We start from the raw sequence: 16307 nt of genomic DNA, 5'->3' as shown, positions 1-16307 counted from the left end.
CTTTGCTGCTGTTTTTCTCGTTTCTTTGTTAGATACAAAAGTCAGAGATTGGGGATTTTTTTTGAATTCCACGTCTGAGGCTCTTAAGGAGAGCTATCTTACTGTAGTCTATTCGGACAATTTTCCTGCTGTCACACCTCTGTGGCTGACATGACTGTGACACTTGTGGGACCCATGTCCCATAAGCATTAATCACCTTTGAATGAAATGAAATTTGGTACTTCTTACAAAATGCCTGATGACAGGCAAATGTCACTTGAGTTTGCTGCTCTTGAGCAAAGACAAGAGAGAAGACATGAGGAATGAAGGGAAAATACTGAAGGGGGCAAGGCTGGATGTGGAGGCGCAGGTGCCAGCCATCCTGAGTCCTGGAGGTGATAATGTGACTGCTGGCGAGTCCTGTTTCACAATGGAAACATCTCTTCCTGGCTGGTTCTGGTATCACATTGTCTCTGCCATGGAGCACTGCTTATTTGCATAAGTCATCAGCAGGGTACTACTTTTTCCACAAAGCAGGATGCATGCTAAGAGGAATTTTAGGGCAGCTGTAGTTGCTTCAGCACTGCCCACCTGGGAGAGACACTCTGCTTTTGTGAGCATTGGCTTTGGTTGAGCAGAAAACCAAGTGATGCTGTTTCAGATGTAGCTTGGATGTGCTGTGAGTGGTGGTGGGCATTTCTAGGGACTCTCAAGGTGCAGACCTTCAGGCAGGCCTGGAGGAAATGATGGCAGGGCATGTCTGGAAAATCCCCAAAAAAGCAAGCAAAAAGCTTTCTGTTTTCAGCTACTGAAAGACTCTGCTTTGCTTAATTCCCCTTCATCCTATGACAGGTAACTTGTGCATTCCAGATTGCTAATGGAGATAAGTGGTTTAGAGGTGACTTCAGAAATAACAGGTTTAAAGCCTCTGGGAGATTTTGCTCGGTAGTTGTGTATAGGAAGTGCATGTATTACAGGAATATGTGTTAAATGGGTTTTTCAGTATGATCCTGAACAAAGCTCATATCATTCTCTGGTTCTTTCTAAAACAGTTGCAGTAAAACTTCCAGAATGTGCCGTGGGATGGGCTCAGTACTGCAACAGTACTGCTTGGCTGTAATGCTCTAAACTGGGGAGAAGGAAAAAACAGAAATCCAAAGTATGTATAAAAATTTCTTTCAAAAGCTGGGGAGCACTGTACTGTGTTCCCTGTCATGTTTACTCCCAGGTGGAGGTCTTCAGGCAATGTTTTTATGCCACTTGTCGTTATCTTGGAGGTCTCTGGTGGCAAATAAGCCATGACATTGGAGCTGTGTCTTTGAGGATGTGTTCTAGCAAATGTGTTCTGTGTGCCTTCCTCACTGAATATGATGCTTTGGGCTTCTGATCTCAAGGACATCCATATCAGTGCAGAAATCTGCAGCTTAAGCTCAGTTTCCAGAGTACTGCACAGCTTGCACAGTTTGCTCTTGACTCCTCCAAGTTAACTTCAGTGCACTTGGAATTAGAGATAACATAGAGTCAGCTGATTACAGAACCCATGTACTAGCCATAGGCTAACATGGCTTCCCCCTGCAGTCCCAGAGCAGCCTTGCATCCTGAACCTTTGCTGTTCTCTTTCCATCATTTCCACTGGCACACTGGGAAAAGGCTGCACTTGGTTACTGCAGGATTATAGAGCTACAGACAGTTGTTACATCATGGCTGTGCTGGGCGTGTATGTTTAACCTTACCATTAGGTGCAGGAGCTGAGAGACCTTGGTTTTGGTCCTGTCTGAGACAGTAACCTGCTTTGTTACACACAGAAAGTCTCTCAGTCTACAATCCTGTCAAAGAGGATTTTCACTTTTTCAGGAGAATCATCTGAAGTTTTATTGACACCCTTAAATTGTGTAATATCACATGGATGATAAGAAAAATAAACTCATCCCCAACCAAAAAAAGTGATATATTTTATTGTGTATTATTTTGTATTTCCATCACATCTCTGATAGAGCAAGTTGACTCTTGGGTTATAGGATGTACTGAGGAAATTTTCTATCTGCCTGGACAGGAAAATCTTCAGGATAAACAGAACTGGTGTGCCAGAAGAAAATACACAAGCAAGAGGATGGACCCAAACCAGTGCAGCAGTTGTTGCTTTCTAACCCTGTCTAATATGCTCATGTCCTTCATTTCTTACTGGCATAAGACTTGCCCTGTCAATAAGGCAAAAGGCTCCTGTGCTGTCCTTTGGAGTATGGTTCTTTCATCTGCCTCCACTCCATGCATGGGCTGTAGATGTGTTACAGTCCTGGATATGCTGCAGGGGAAGGAAACACACCTTTAATTTTGGACAAGGGAGCCTGGAAGCCAAAGCAACAACGAGCTTAGCATGGAGCAGCATTTGCTGCTTTCCTTCTGTGGTGAGTGTCCTAGAGCTCTGGGAGGAGGGGCTCAAAGCAGCAGCTGAGGAAATGCCCTCACTGAGGGCTGCTGAGCTGGAGTGTGTCCCTGGAGTGGGGCAGCACAGACCTGAGGCCAGTCTGTAGTGTGTGCTCCTGCCAGGCTTGTCTGGATGTGCAGCATCCTGAAATCCATGCTTGGCAAAGCTGAAGTGGCTCTGGCCAGCTGTCAGTCTCATTGTGATGCTTTGTCCTGACACTTCATCCCAGCTCCTCAGGTCCTTTTCTTGTGTCCTATCCTCCCTGCCTTTTTCCTCCCTCTGAATTACTGTGATGACTGAGGGAAAGACTCTTTTATACTTGCTGGTTTGCACCAGCCTGGCTGTCAAGGTGTTTGTAAGGAGATGAAAGGCAGTGGCTGATTTTCTCTGTTGATTGTGTCTGTCACTCATGAATGAAAGCCCTTTGCAGTCTTGGCACGTCCTGGCTTTATTTGTTGCATGAACTCTGCCTGGGAACAGCCTGATTTCAACGCACACTCTGGGATTTGCATCCATGAGCTAACTCAGGGCTAGGGGTTGTTTGAGAAAGTGCTATTAGTCCAAAGACAGGTTAAAAGCAGAGTTTAATAAGATGCATATAGTACAATACCTGTATTTTGAAGTAGGTTATTCTTTTTTATTTGCTGTTCAGTGAAAAAAGAAAGAAATTGTAGTAACTTCTTAAAACTTCTTAGTAGTGTTTTTCATTGTCGTGGCTCTGAGAGGTAGGGGAAATGTAAAGTCAAGTCTCAAATTTAAAATTCTCCAGCTTCCAATGGGAACTCCTTTATGTGGTGCTGGACCAAAGTATGAAAACATATCAAACATATCTTCCATGTGTGTGATATTGAGGTGAGGATGGTGTGTCCCTAATAGGTGGAAGATTTCTCAGTCCTGGATCTTGAATAAATATTTTCTCTTGCATACCAACTTGTAGGGCTGGTGGTTTCTGTTTCACTAAATGACTATTAGAGAGTCCCTGTCCAGAATCTCTAGTGAGCTTTTCCTCTCCACCATGTGCAGATATAGCTTGTGCCCATACAACCATTTCATGGGTGTCTGAAATAGCTGGGGCCTCCTAAAGTCAATGCAAAGACTGTAGTACATTGCTATCCAGCATCTTCATTAGCAGTGAGAGTCTTAGGACAGCCTTTCTTCTGGAGGTAAGATCCTTCAGTGGAGGGAGATGGCTGATCTGTGGCCAAGGTGGGTGACAAGAGGAACTCAGGGACTCTCTCTGCTTTGCTGACAAGCTGAGAAAAAAAACAGGCCAGCAATCCATCTTGCAAGTCTCTTAAGCTATCATAAGGATTTATAGGAACTCATTATGCAATAAATTATAGATATAAAATAGCAGGTGGTACATCTTTCAAGCAGTATGTATTAAAATTCAGCTTGACAAGACCAGGAAAACAGCCCCCAGACCTATCTTCAATAACCACAGGGGGAGTAAGCTGTGGTTAAGAGAAGTGGAGTGTAAATGACAGCTCTGTGCCAGTAAACACAACAAAATGCCTCAGTGGTAATTGTCATCAGAACGATTTCCTTCCCTGCTAGTTACAAAATCAGATAAACTATTAGAAACACCATTTGTAAAACCCAGACACCATATATTTCCATCAAATGTAGCAGTTGTTTCTGTCTCTGAGATTCCTGACAAAAACCCCTTGGGGTTCTAGCTGGGCTGCTGAATACAAGCTGTGAAAATATTGGCATGCTCATTTTATCCTTTGCTATCCTTGTCCTTCTCTGTTTCCATTCTTTAATCCTTACTTAGTGGCAGCCACTAATGCAGCCCGGTTACTTCTGCGTCAAGAGGATCAGAAAACTGTTTTCTCTCAGGCCAAATGTGCTGACACTGCTAACCTTGATTTCTATAAATGATTGAACAGTGTCTCCTGTCTGCTGTGTATTTCAGGCCCCACTTAGCCAAGATTCTTGGATGCTGAGACAGCTTTTCATCTTCCCTGTCTCCTCCTCAGAGTCATAACCAAGCCAGGCTTTGTCTCCTCTACCTTCATGACTGTGAGCTGCTTAGGCTGGCAGTATGTTTTTCCCCATGAATAGACCTTTCTCAATTTGCAGGGTTTTAAAATTGTCTTTTAACTATTGAAAGATTTGATGTGGATGTTTTAGTGAAAATGAGTCACCAGGCAAGCAATGGGAATTAAGTGTTGGGAGTAATCCATTTCAATGCAGATGCAGTGCAGTAGTTTTTGGAATAAACAAATTTGTGATGGTACTATCAGCATTGCTTGTTCTTGAATCATTTAAAGCTTTTATAAATCAGCTTGGTCAAAAGGGAACATGCTGAACTGGCTTTCAGAGGCAGCATGTTCCAGGAGTGAGGGAAGGACTGAGTTATGTGCTGCCCAAAGCCAACTCAAACTGGTGGTGAAAACCTCAGCACAGGTTTTTCCTCGGTCAGTGTGGCTTTGGAGGCTTGATTCTCAAGTTGAGGCAACATCTACTGCAGTCCTTGCTGAATTTCAGGCCACATCTACAGCCATGGTAAGCTGCTGGCTTCTGCTGATGGTCAGTGATTTAGAGCAGCACAGCCTGGCCTCTGCTTTGCCTCCTTTAGCTGAAGTGGTTTAAAGCTATTTGCTCTCTGCATCAACCCTAGCTGAAGTTCAGATATAATTGACCTTCATTTCCTAGCACTTTGGAAACTGAATAATAATAAATGTGTAGTGAATTCTGCCCTGCAGATAACCAGATTGGTTTTTTGCATCCCTTTGAAAGATGTCTGTTATTTTAAGCCTCTGCTGCCAAGGGGAAAGCATAGGGACATGGAAAGTAGGAAGGAGGAGGAGAGTGTGGAGTGTAAAAGGAAGAAGCTGTGGGGAAAGGTTTGATGCTAATAGATTGGATCCATTTGCAGCATTGTTGGGCAAAGCACTAGATGCTGAAAAGTAATTTGTGGCAATTTAGGCTTTTATCATAGCATGTATGTTGCTCTTGAGGTATATATAGCAAAAGGCAAGCTCCCAGACTGCAGAGTTAATAACCTTAAATGTGCATTTCTGCAGGCAGATGGCTGAAGCTAATAGATATCTATCTAGATATCTCTGCAAGGCAGAGTCAGGGCCTCAGGTGGATGGGCTGACCCTTCAGGATAACAGCTCCTTTCTCAGGAGAACAAGTGGAACAGCTTAGGAAAAGAATGTACTTAGTCCTTACAATTTTCATTGCAGATGACTCTGCAGAACAGGTGTGTTGTTGGGTAGATCATACAGAAGTATTTGAACATACACAAGTCCTGAAATGAGAAAGGAAAGCAGCTACTGAAAAAGAGATATTTTTAAAATTAGTACAATGTATTAATTTATCAATCCTGTTGGTTTTAAGAGTTCTATAAGAGGAGGAGTAACTTTAATGAAGAGTAGTTACAAATACCTTGTGCATAAAATAGAACCTCAGTCCTCTGTTGTGCATGTGTATGCACACTGGGTTTTTTCTATCAGTTTTTGTAGGTAGAAGCCAAAGTGATTACCAAAAAGAGGAAAAGGCAATCCCTAGTGGATACAGCAGAGGAAGTAGCATGCTTGATCCACAGACAAATGGCAGAGCCAGAATGAGCAGATTTCCTTGACTGTTTGATGCTAGGTCACAGTGCATCCAGCCTAGAGCTGTCAGCCCTTGGTTGGTCTGCATCAACAGAGAATCTGTCAGATGTACTTCAGTGCTGAATGCACTTACCAGGCTGTATTTGTGGATGAGACTAAAAGTTTTCTTCATTGTGATAAGCTTGCATGTCCTGACATAGATTTCCATATCCAAGGTAGAAGTTATTAATCATAGCTTCTCGTTAGGAGTGAAACAAACCAGCTCATCTGTTTTGTGCCCTCTCCCTTGTGGAAAGTGTCACTTGGAGCTGCCAAAGTGCCATCCCCTGCCATCCTGGCTCTAGGGCATCAATAAAACAGCCTGTCCATTCATCTGAGCACAGAGCTTTTCTAAAGACACTGCCAGTTTCAAGTAATTCCTTATTAGGACAGGTTCTTCTTGATTTTTGTCTCAAGCAACAGGGTTTGGGAGAAATACAAACAAAAAGAAACTCTTCCTGATGCATTCTGCACTGTGATTATTAGAGAATGCTTACAGGAGGTGGAAAGCCCCATTGATGTATCTGGTGCCACATTCTGACCAGGCACTTAAATGTTAACTTCTTGCTTTTTATTTAAATGCCCTGAACGTGGAGTTGTGGGCATCTCTGAGTGGGTGGGTGTCTCTTCTGTTCTCTAGCAGAAGAACTTTTGAATCATCTCATTTTCTTCCCTTGCTTCTTCCTCAGCAAGAGGTGGAAATGGTGATAACAGCCTGAATCCAGCAAATTTGTGGGCAGCAAAAATGCTGCCCACTTCTGGCATCTGTATTTTGATTGTCTGGTATTTTTGGTATTCTGCTGGTGGCTAAAATCACATTTATTGCAGTGGACTTTCAACAGACTACTGGGACAAGTATTTAATGGTGGTAGAATAGATAATGAAAGCGCAAAGCCAAGTTTGTTTTTTGTAAAAATGCCATCTGACCATCTGGCATTCAAGTAGCAGGTGTCTCCATCCCTCTGTTAATGTCCCTGTTGAGTGCCTCTGTCTCCTTGCCCCTCCCCAGAGGGGTGTTCCACCTCCTCTGGTTCTGGCTTGTGTCACAGTGGTGGCACATCAGAGGGCTGGGATTGGGATGCCACGTGCTGAACCCTCGGCTGTCAAGAGCATTGATCTTTCTGCTGAGGCAGGGAAAATTTAATTAGCTTATTTTAACATTCATCTTTGTCCTGTGGCTTGGTGGAGTTGATGCTGGCTGGAGCCTCAGTTCCACACAGCTCATTTACTGTAACTAATTATTGCTCATAAGTGAATGGTGCACTCAGCTGGCAGCCTCTGCAGTAAGGTGGAATTTATTCCATTGCAAGTTTTTCATTTATTTGCTGTCAGAACCATATGAAACCTTCCCCCTTCAGGGCAGCAAAACCTTTCTGTTCTTGTTGGGTGTTAACTGGGCAAACTGGTGGAAAGCTGTAGTTAGCACAACCCCATGCCAGTGATGTGGTACAGACAAGGTGACTAATTCAGTGACAAAGGATGAGAGTCCAGGAAATAGAATGAACCTGAACTGCTCTCTAGCTTAAGGTTAGTTGCCTTTCTGAGTATGCATTATGATTGTCTCTGATTTCACACTTACATCTTACTTTTTGTCATTACCTTCTATCCTTCTTTTTAATTTGGTTTAGTTATATGTTTCTTACTACTCTAGCTCCTGGCAATGCCTGCCCTATTGTTGCTGAAGCTTTAAAACAGTGAACACTCAAACAAAAGCATTAACTTGAGTCAGTTACCCTATACAGGGAATTAATTTCTGAACAACTAAAGTCAAAAAATTTACAAGTGTCTTGGCCATGAGAAGCTGCAGCCTTAAATATAGGTGACAGTACTAGCTGGCTTCATAATCCTTGGGGATACTCAAGGACATGTGGTGAGGAGACCCCTTTGCCCCTGATGGGAGACACTTGGTTTTCTGTCTGCTGCTTGCACCTGGAATGTTTTCCTCAGTGTGTTCTGGTGGAAGCCTTAGAGAAAGGAGAGAGGATGGATGGTGGGGCAGGCAGAGGCTGTTTCAGCAAGCTAACTGCATTTTCTGCCGAGGCATTTCTCTCTGATTAAAGAGGGTCACAAAAAGGGCACTAACATCTGTGGGAACCTTTCTTACTTATCCCAGCTAAACTTAAGACCCCCTCTGCTACAACTTTGGCAAGAAAAATAGTTGGAAGAAGAAATTGTAGTAGTTCCCTGCCTTGGTATCTTCAGCTGTTTTGAATGTCATACTGGGAAGTCAGTGAGGGACTCTTGCTCTTCTTCCATTAATTTCTGTGCATCTCAGCAACCATTTTCCTCCACTTTCCTCATTCCTGCTTGGGATTGCCCTGCAGCAGAGTCTCTGCATAGAGCAGCTCTGACAGTTCTCCCAGTCTGGAGGGAGTCTGGCTGGAATTGTGCTGTGCTCCATTTCCCTTCCCTGATGGACAGGTTTTTGGAGTCAGTGCCAGCTTTTTTTACTGCTGGCCTAGGGAGTAAGCAGCTCCTTGGTGGTCCCCAAAGCAGGCTGGACATAACAGGGAATCTGAATTACTGAGTCTTGGGAAATAAAGCTGAGAGAAAAAGGCTCAGACAGAAATGTACACATGAGATGTAAGGACATTTTATAGTCCCTTTCAATGTTGAGTTTATGCTAAATTCACTGCATAGAGACTAGTGAGCATATTTTTCTATTTCTTTGTAGGAACAGAGGGTTTCCCTTGTTTAACAATCAGACTCAGCATCCCATCATCTGCTTACCCAGGTATGACCTTTTAACTTGTTGGCATAGTTTAACAAGCAGGCTGCTTCAACAAAATAAGAAGGCTTGAGAAAACTTCTCTAGTTCCTGGAATACTTAATTTTTCTGGGGCTACTTCCTGTATTTGCAACACTCCTACTTTTAGAAAGTAGGAGTATTTTAAGTAGATTTTTTCCCAAAAAGTCTCTTGCATCTCATGGGAGCCACAGTATCCATTGTCAAAGCAGCTGTCTCACTTTTGCCTTAGCAAGAACCTGCTTACAGCCCTGGGTGGAAAGGGCCTAAGATGGTGATGATCCAAAGGCAGAGCATCTGAGAGAGGTGACAGTGCTCCTGCACTCTGCTCTCGTTTGTCTCTTCCTGCTGCTGCACTCGGTTGTACTACAGGAAAGATGAGAATGATTTGGCAGAGTAATCACAAGCACAATGATTCCTGATCTCCAGAATCAAAAATGATTGGGTTAGATCAAAGAAATGCATTTTTTCTGCTTTTTGGAAAGAGAAAACATTCAGAAGACTCCTGTCCAGAAGAATAAAAACAAGCATTAGAGAAAACCTGTGTCATGTGGATGAGTAGATACATGTTTTGTCAGTATTTCTGTATTCACATGTATTCATTCCAGTTTGATTTTCAAGTGAGCATAGTTGCTATATTCACAAGCATGAATTTTAAATGTTAAAGACAAAATACTGAACTCCAGCAAAAGGGAACAGAGTTTGATTGCAAAACTGCATCTGAAGCATAAGGAAGAAATGCAGTTGTGAGCAGGGTGGCAAAGTGCTGGAGCTTCTGCTGGTGTAACTTCATTTGGGCAGGGCAGGGGGAAACACTGCCATTATTTTGGGGAGAAGGGGTGTGTTTGCTCTGGCCTTGCAACACAAGCAGAATGAAGGTTTCAGTGAGCACAGATGCCTGTAGAAGATCATGTAACCTCTCAGCCCAACAAGCCAGAGGAGGTTCAGACTCTGCATCCTATGAAGAGTAGCATGAACACATAAGCAAAGTTTTATTCAGGTGGTAAAAGTACCTACTTTGCCTTGTCACTAATAAATAGGAAGGTGTTGGTTATGGCAGTTTAGGACACATTTTTGTGAGATCATTCTTGAACAGTGAGCAAAATCAATCTCCCGTATTCTCCTTGAGTAGTTGGCCTATCTGAGGCTGCCTGGATACTTAAAGATGGAAAATTGAAGGATCAAGCACAGGCTTAAAGGAAAGGAAGCTGATGCTACAGGATGAAAAAAGGTAATAGTGTATGTTGTAGGATTTGTGTGGACATGTACATGTGCACTTCTGTATGTATGTATTGGGTACAAGGCTGCTTTTGGGCTTGAGCTATTATAAGCCTGTAAATCTATCAATTTCCCAACCAGCCCCAAGTTTACTTCTGCATGTAGTCTCTCCTGGATTTATGAACTTGAAGGAAATGGAAATAGAGAATCAAATTTGGCTGTCTGCATTTGTAGGCTGTAAAAAGCAGACGCATAAGTTGATTTTCCATACGTGAACTTTTCTCTCTCACAAGCCATGGCACCACAGGCCTGACATGGGCTGTGGGGGCACATAAAATGTGTGTGTGTGCCAGCCTCTCCTGTCTTGAGCCATATGATGTGCCTGAGGATTAAGGTGCTTCTTGTTGTTTGCTATTCCTCCTCCTGGAAAGCACAGCACAGCCACCCCAGCAGTTTTGGAAGCAGCCATTTGCCTTCTGGGCCTCAACCTGTGGGAGGGCAGGAGCCACCCCAGCCCTGGCATTTGCTCCCATCAGGATCCCTTTGCTCCTGGAGGCTGCCAGCACATCCAGCACCCTGCAGGCTCCTGCCAGCCTCTGCTAGGCAGGAGGGGCACCATAAGCAGTGATCCTGCACGCTTCAGGAATTTTCCCATGGCCTCAGAATACCCCTGCAGCAGTGCAAGTACTAAATGAAGGATTAAATTAGCCTGCAAGACTTAAAGTACCAGGCAGTTTTTATTGCAGTTGCCATTTTGCTGTTGATAATGTTCCAGTAGTGATAAAGTAAGTTCTCAGTTGTCTGCTGTGCACAGCTTAAATTGTCTCTGCAGATCCCACCCTTAACTGCCAGACCTAAATGATTGCTCTTGGAATAAAGAGTATATCCATGGAGTGCTCCATAGCCTCTTGATGCTGCTCAGAGGCCACAAATAGTTTAAGAAGTTGGCAAGTCTGAAATGAAAAGAGACAGAAACAGTCATAGATCAGAAATAGCATTTTCTTCACAGGGTTTCTGCATCAGTGATTAGAAAATCAAATACAGGTGTAAGATGCTGTGAGCATTGCTGTCTCTCCTTTGTCTCTGTGTGACTAACAGTGAGAATTTGCAGTGGAAATAATGTATCACAGGTGTTGGACAGGGAAAGCTGTGAGGTGGGGGTCAGCAAAAGGAGATGTGTTTGCCCCCTCCCTGTGTAAGAGCATCCCCCAAGGCTGGGCTGCTGGATGGGGAGGAGGAATAGCAGAACCAGGAGTTTGGCACAGAGGGCATCAGGAATGGGTGATAAAGCTCTCTGAGCTGGGATGTCAGTACAGCCTGTGTGCAGCATTTGGAGCTGGGGACTCAGCTTTGGGAGAGTTGCAGCATTCTTCTGATACTGTGGTTTTGCTTCTGGGGCTGCTGCAGAAACTCCTCATGCTGGTCACTGGGCCCTGTGGTTCCCTGTGCATTGTGAACAAACTCAGCATCTCCTTCTGACACGAGCTTTTCTGTGTGTGAGCTGTCTCTCTGAAGGGACCCCAAAACACAAAGGTGCCAAGAGCATTTACTCATCTGGGGCTGTTTCTAAGCAGGAGAGGGGAACTTTTAGCACCCTTGTAAGGCTCTGTCACATTGAGATTACAGGTAATGTTGAGTAACCTTTTGAGTGTAAGCATTGTTTGAATTTCTTTTTCTGCTGTGAACCTCCTAATGCTCAGAAGGGGAGGCACGGAGATGGGGATGAAGCTTGGCAGCAGCCATCTGGAGCAGAGCCTTGAGGGCAGCAGGAGGTCAAGCTGAGCATGCAATGCACTCAGGGAGAGCATTTGTGTATTGATACTTTGTTCAATTAGGGTGGAACCCCTTTGGATACAGGCTCATCTTAGCTGAATTTTGTACAGGGCATACCTACACCGTAGCTTGTATTTTAGGGTTAGAAATTTCCCTCATCAGAAAGATGTCAGTGAGGAATGATTAGAATATCTTTTAGAAAAGAAATATGAATTGATACTCACTAGAAGGGTTTCTTGTAGTCTTGTAGTAGCTGCAGAAGAAATGTTGGTTTGGTTTCTGAGGAGTAAAAAATTCTAGTGGTTCTTGTTTTTTATTTTGCTAACTTTGGGGTTGTTTGTTTGTTTTGGTTTTTGGGCTTTTTTGCAGTGGTTGTTGTAGCACTAGGGAAAGTTGGCAAGTGGGCAGAGTGCAAGGTGGAGCTTAGTGGCATTTTTGGTGTTGTTTTCTCCTTTCTTTTCCCATGCAGTTGGCTTGAGTGTCTCCTGCTTGGCATTGGGAGGGCTGCAATGAGGCATCCCCACTGGGTGGTTCTGACATGGGACTGAAGGAGGCTCTTGGCACACTTATGTCACAGTCAGTGTGACATCCATTCCTCCTTCATCAGCCTTCCTCTTAAAAATAGTCTCCTGCCAACCAGTAAGCTGCTCTGCGATCTCACTTGAAAGAAACTTTGAGCTTCCAGGTCAAACTTACAAAAGGTCCATGTACCAAACCAGCCTTTGGGATTTCCTCTTTTGTGTTTATCACTTAGCATCAATCCACCTCTTTCCTCCTTTGAAAGGAGGGCTGTCATCCGTTCTGTAATCAACTTCTCTTCCCTCCTGTCTTCTGATTGTCCTAATAGCCATTATCTGCACATTCATTCCTTTGCAAACGCCTGTTTTGAACACAACCTGTTTTGAATATTTTGTTAATTGTATCTGTGAACTAGCAAAGGTAGAATTTGCTACATTTTGAAAGGCTTGAGACGTGATCATTAAGCAGTGGGAAGGACACAGAATGTCCTTTGTTACTGTCAAATCATGATGATGACGGTTCCGGTGTTAGTAATGTTGCTGTGTAGCAGGCTGAGTCACTAGTAGATGCTTAAAACCTGTTTACAGCCAAAAAGCAAAGCAATTCAGGCAGAAATTGACAGACAGGTTACCTGACTTGCTGCAGCTTTTCAGCCAACCTCTTCCCAACTCTTGGGATGCAAGAGGTGGGCCAGAGAGAGCAGGAGTGGAGAGGAAGAAGGAAATGTCACCCTTCCTTTCCCCTCTGTTGTGATGAGCCACAGAGTTTAATTTCAAGGAAGGGAAACAGTGTCCTGTGTGTTGCAGCTTATGCTTGATTCCTTTGTCAGGGTCAGCAGGCAACCCCAATACAGAACTTTTCCATTTCTGTGCAGTACTTAAGTGACTTTATAGAGGAGCAAAATGAAGGAAGTGATGGTAGTTGCTGAGTTGCATTTTGGTTTTGTGAACCCTTACTGCGGTTGTTTCTGCATCTCCAGCAGTCAAGTCAACATAATCCCTCTTGCAGCTCAGGAACCAGCTCAGTGTGCTAGTGCTGAATTTTCACAATTGTGATTTTGTCCCCTGGATGACATGGAGGGAAGGAAAACACCATGGAATAGAAGCTCATCTCTTCTAAAGGCAGTTGAATTTTTGCTGTGTACATCCTTTTTGAGAACTAATGATCTTGCTAAGGATTATAGCTTTACAGCTATATGAAAAAGAAATTGCTCACACTTGTAAAAATTACAGTTTCAGTTTTCAAAAGTCCTTGCTGAGTGGTGCACATCAGCCCTTTTTTTTGCAGGTATGACTGCTCTGGGGGCCTGCTCACAAAGGCCTTGTATCACCTGTCTCCTCCAGTGGTCTGACATGTCCCTTGCTCATCCTCACAGCAAACCCTGCTGCTGTCTACAAACACTTAGTCCTCCTACCACGTTCTCTTGAACTTTCCTGAGGAGCATCTGGTTCTGGCTGGTGTCAGGACAAGGATGCAGCACCCAGGGAGGTGCTCGTGTCTCTCACTGAGGGGGGAGCTGGAAGTCAGTGTTGCCTGCAAAGCAGCTGGGGAGAAAATGATCCTGTTCACACTTAATACCTGTAAATAATTTTGTAATGCAAGTCACAAGTTCCTAAGCAATACTGCCTGTAAGTTCAGTGTTAGGGAACCTGACACTCAGGAGTTAAGCCTTCTTTAACTGTAGTTAAGCAGTTGTGATGGCAAATATGCTTTTCAAAGAGGTAGTGGGAATAATGGAAGTGCTGTGAGCATTCTCCTTGAGAGAAGTTTGAGAGGCACAGATTTGCCACTTATGAGAAGAACAGATGTTTGAATCCTCATGTCTTTTTCCAGCCTAGTTGATAAAACCTTTCATAATAACAACCAAAAAATACTGTAGTTTTCATCTTTAAGATGAATCTTTTTTTTTCTCTTATTGTTAATCCCTCTGAGACTTTGGGCCCTTCTGAAGCTGGAAGTTATAATTCAGTGCAGTCTCTAGCCATGACAGTTTGGACAGCTGGAATAATTATACAGGGAGTGGGGTGTAATACACATGGAATTAATGTTCAAGTGAGGTCTTGATGTGAGAAGTGAGATCCTCTCATGGCTTGTCTCTCTGTTTTCTAAATCATCCTTGAATTTTACATTAGAAGACTTCAGGACATTACTGTAAGATTGCTGGTTGTTCTGCCTTTTGCCATGTCTGTGTGGGAAAGCTGGGGTAAATTGCAAGGCACTTTGATCAGGAGTCCTTCTTCAATGACTAATTCCTAATGTTGGACTTAACCTGCATCTCTGTGAGTTTCCTGCAGCATACTCTTAGTAACAGCTCGTTAGTATTCTTATTTTCACTTGTAACTTCTTTGGAGCAAGAAAAAATGTTTTGCTTTTTTATACAGTTACTCTTGCATCAATTTGTCTGCTAATAATCATAAGAACATCCACTCTGTGCTGAAAACAGAATTAGACACAACAGGATTTTGAGTCTAAGGTTAATAATGGTGGCATGCCTGGGAACTAGATACTGTGTACAACAGCTTTTGCTGTGATTCTTCTTAATGCTACATGATTCATTGCTGTAGCTATCATAATATTAGTGACTAGGTGTCCAAGTCTGGATTAGATCACTGTTGTGCTGGATGCTGTGTGCTCAAACAGCAGAGTTGCTGCAGACCCTAAGGAGCTTACAGTCAATCTCCACTGAGGCATGGAGCTCTGGGCAGCCAGAAAGGACACTCTGGAGGGACAGTATTTGCCAGTGTAATTAGTACCTTAGAGACTCCATAATTCATGCTGGGAAATTGTAACCTCATGGGATATACAGCTTACAAGGGATCAAATCCTAATTTACTCGGGGGGTGTTGCAATTTAAAATCCAATGTATAGTGAAGTGTAGAAAAAGGAGGTCAGCTTCACCTCTTGTTTGTCTCTGCTGTTTCAGTATGTTTTCCCTAATATAGCAAAAGTCTAGTTAGTAATGCAGCTCTATTTCTGCAAATTGTTCACTGTAGGAAGTAACAGAAATGGGCAAGATAGTTCAGCTCCATTTAAAACAAATGTAAATGTTGGCCTTAGAACAGAATTGGATCACCCTGCTGCCCCTTTTTTCCCCTAGGTTCTGAATGCTCAGATAACTGGCTTCCAGCTAGCAGTAAAACCATCAAATAAAGGTGAGAAAACCTATTTCTTTCTGGCCTGAGTGAGGAAGATTTGATAAAGTCATGAAAGTGCCTTCTCTTGCAGTCTGAAAGGCATCTAGACCTCCCAGAGTAGATCTGTATTTTGAAATGCCTGAAGTCAGGACTTGCTCTTAGTTTCAGTTCAGCTCAGTGCTGGAAATGGTGTTGCCAATTGAACTGGTTTTGAAATGAAAATAATGAGTATTATTTGTCAGTGTGGGGTGGCATCCAGTATTGGCTCTCTGCTTAGAGCTTGTGATGTTTATCACTACTCTATGCACAATCTCTACACCACCTCTCCAGCCCCTGTATTCCCTTCCTGTGGTACTAGGTACTGCTGGTTTTCTCATCTTCTTGGTTCCCTGTGGAAAATTCCCACACTCTACTGTGATCTTTCAGATTCCCAGCATCTGATTATTTCTTTCATACCCACTTTGCCTTACTAGTGTTGTTTTCTCTCATTCTTCATTGAATTATCTCCATTTACTCCTTGGACCTTTGGGATTTCTTGACTTTCTTTCAATTTTCTCAGCAACTTTCTGTGTCCTCTGTGCAGTGACTTCTCTCTCTCTGTGGGTTAACCAGCACCTGTTTCATCCTTAACCTGTCTGTGCTTAGGCAGTTACTTTGGCCTGGAAGAATATGTGCTGTGGCTGCATGTGAGCTCCACATCTACTGAGTAGACTACCAGGACACTGCCAGACAGGAGAAATACAGGCTGAGCTCTTCTCCTTGTTTTTTTTTGTTTTTTTTTTTAACTTTGTAGAAGCATTTATCCTCTCTCTCTTTTATCCATCTGTGGATTTCCTATGGTGGCTGGTAGGAGTTTCGAATCTTCTGTCAAACGTGGTAGAAATTGGCCAGTGTAGCTGACAATT

At 43.3% G+C, this 16307-nt stretch overlaps 1 protein-coding gene across 16 annotated transcripts in view; it reads left to right on the top strand.

Moving 5' to 3' along the window:
* MAP2 (microtubule associated protein 2) overlaps nucleotides 1–16307 on the top strand; it is a 222712-nt gene that overhangs the window by 113258 nt on the left and 93147 nt on the right. Inside the window, exon 4 of one of the 16 annotated variants that reach the window (XM_066553190.1) lies at nucleotides 8687–8746. The exons of the other annotated variants lie outside the window; for them this stretch is intronic. The gene's annotated coding sequence lies outside the window, so the exon portion shown is untranslated. The remainder of the gene's footprint in view (nucleotides 1–8686; nucleotides 8747–16307) is intronic. 16 annotated transcript variants of the gene reach the window in all.

This window comes from Molothrus aeneus, chromosome 7 (assembly GCF_037042795.1).
Source record: "Molothrus aeneus isolate 106 chromosome 7, BPBGC_Maene_1.0, whole genome shotgun sequence".
NCBI classification, from domain to species: Eukaryota; Metazoa; Chordata; class Aves; order Passeriformes; family Icteridae; genus Molothrus; species Molothrus aeneus.
The sequence above is the reverse complement of the archived record's forward strand: the minus strand, read 5'-3'. Positions and strand labels throughout refer to the sequence as shown.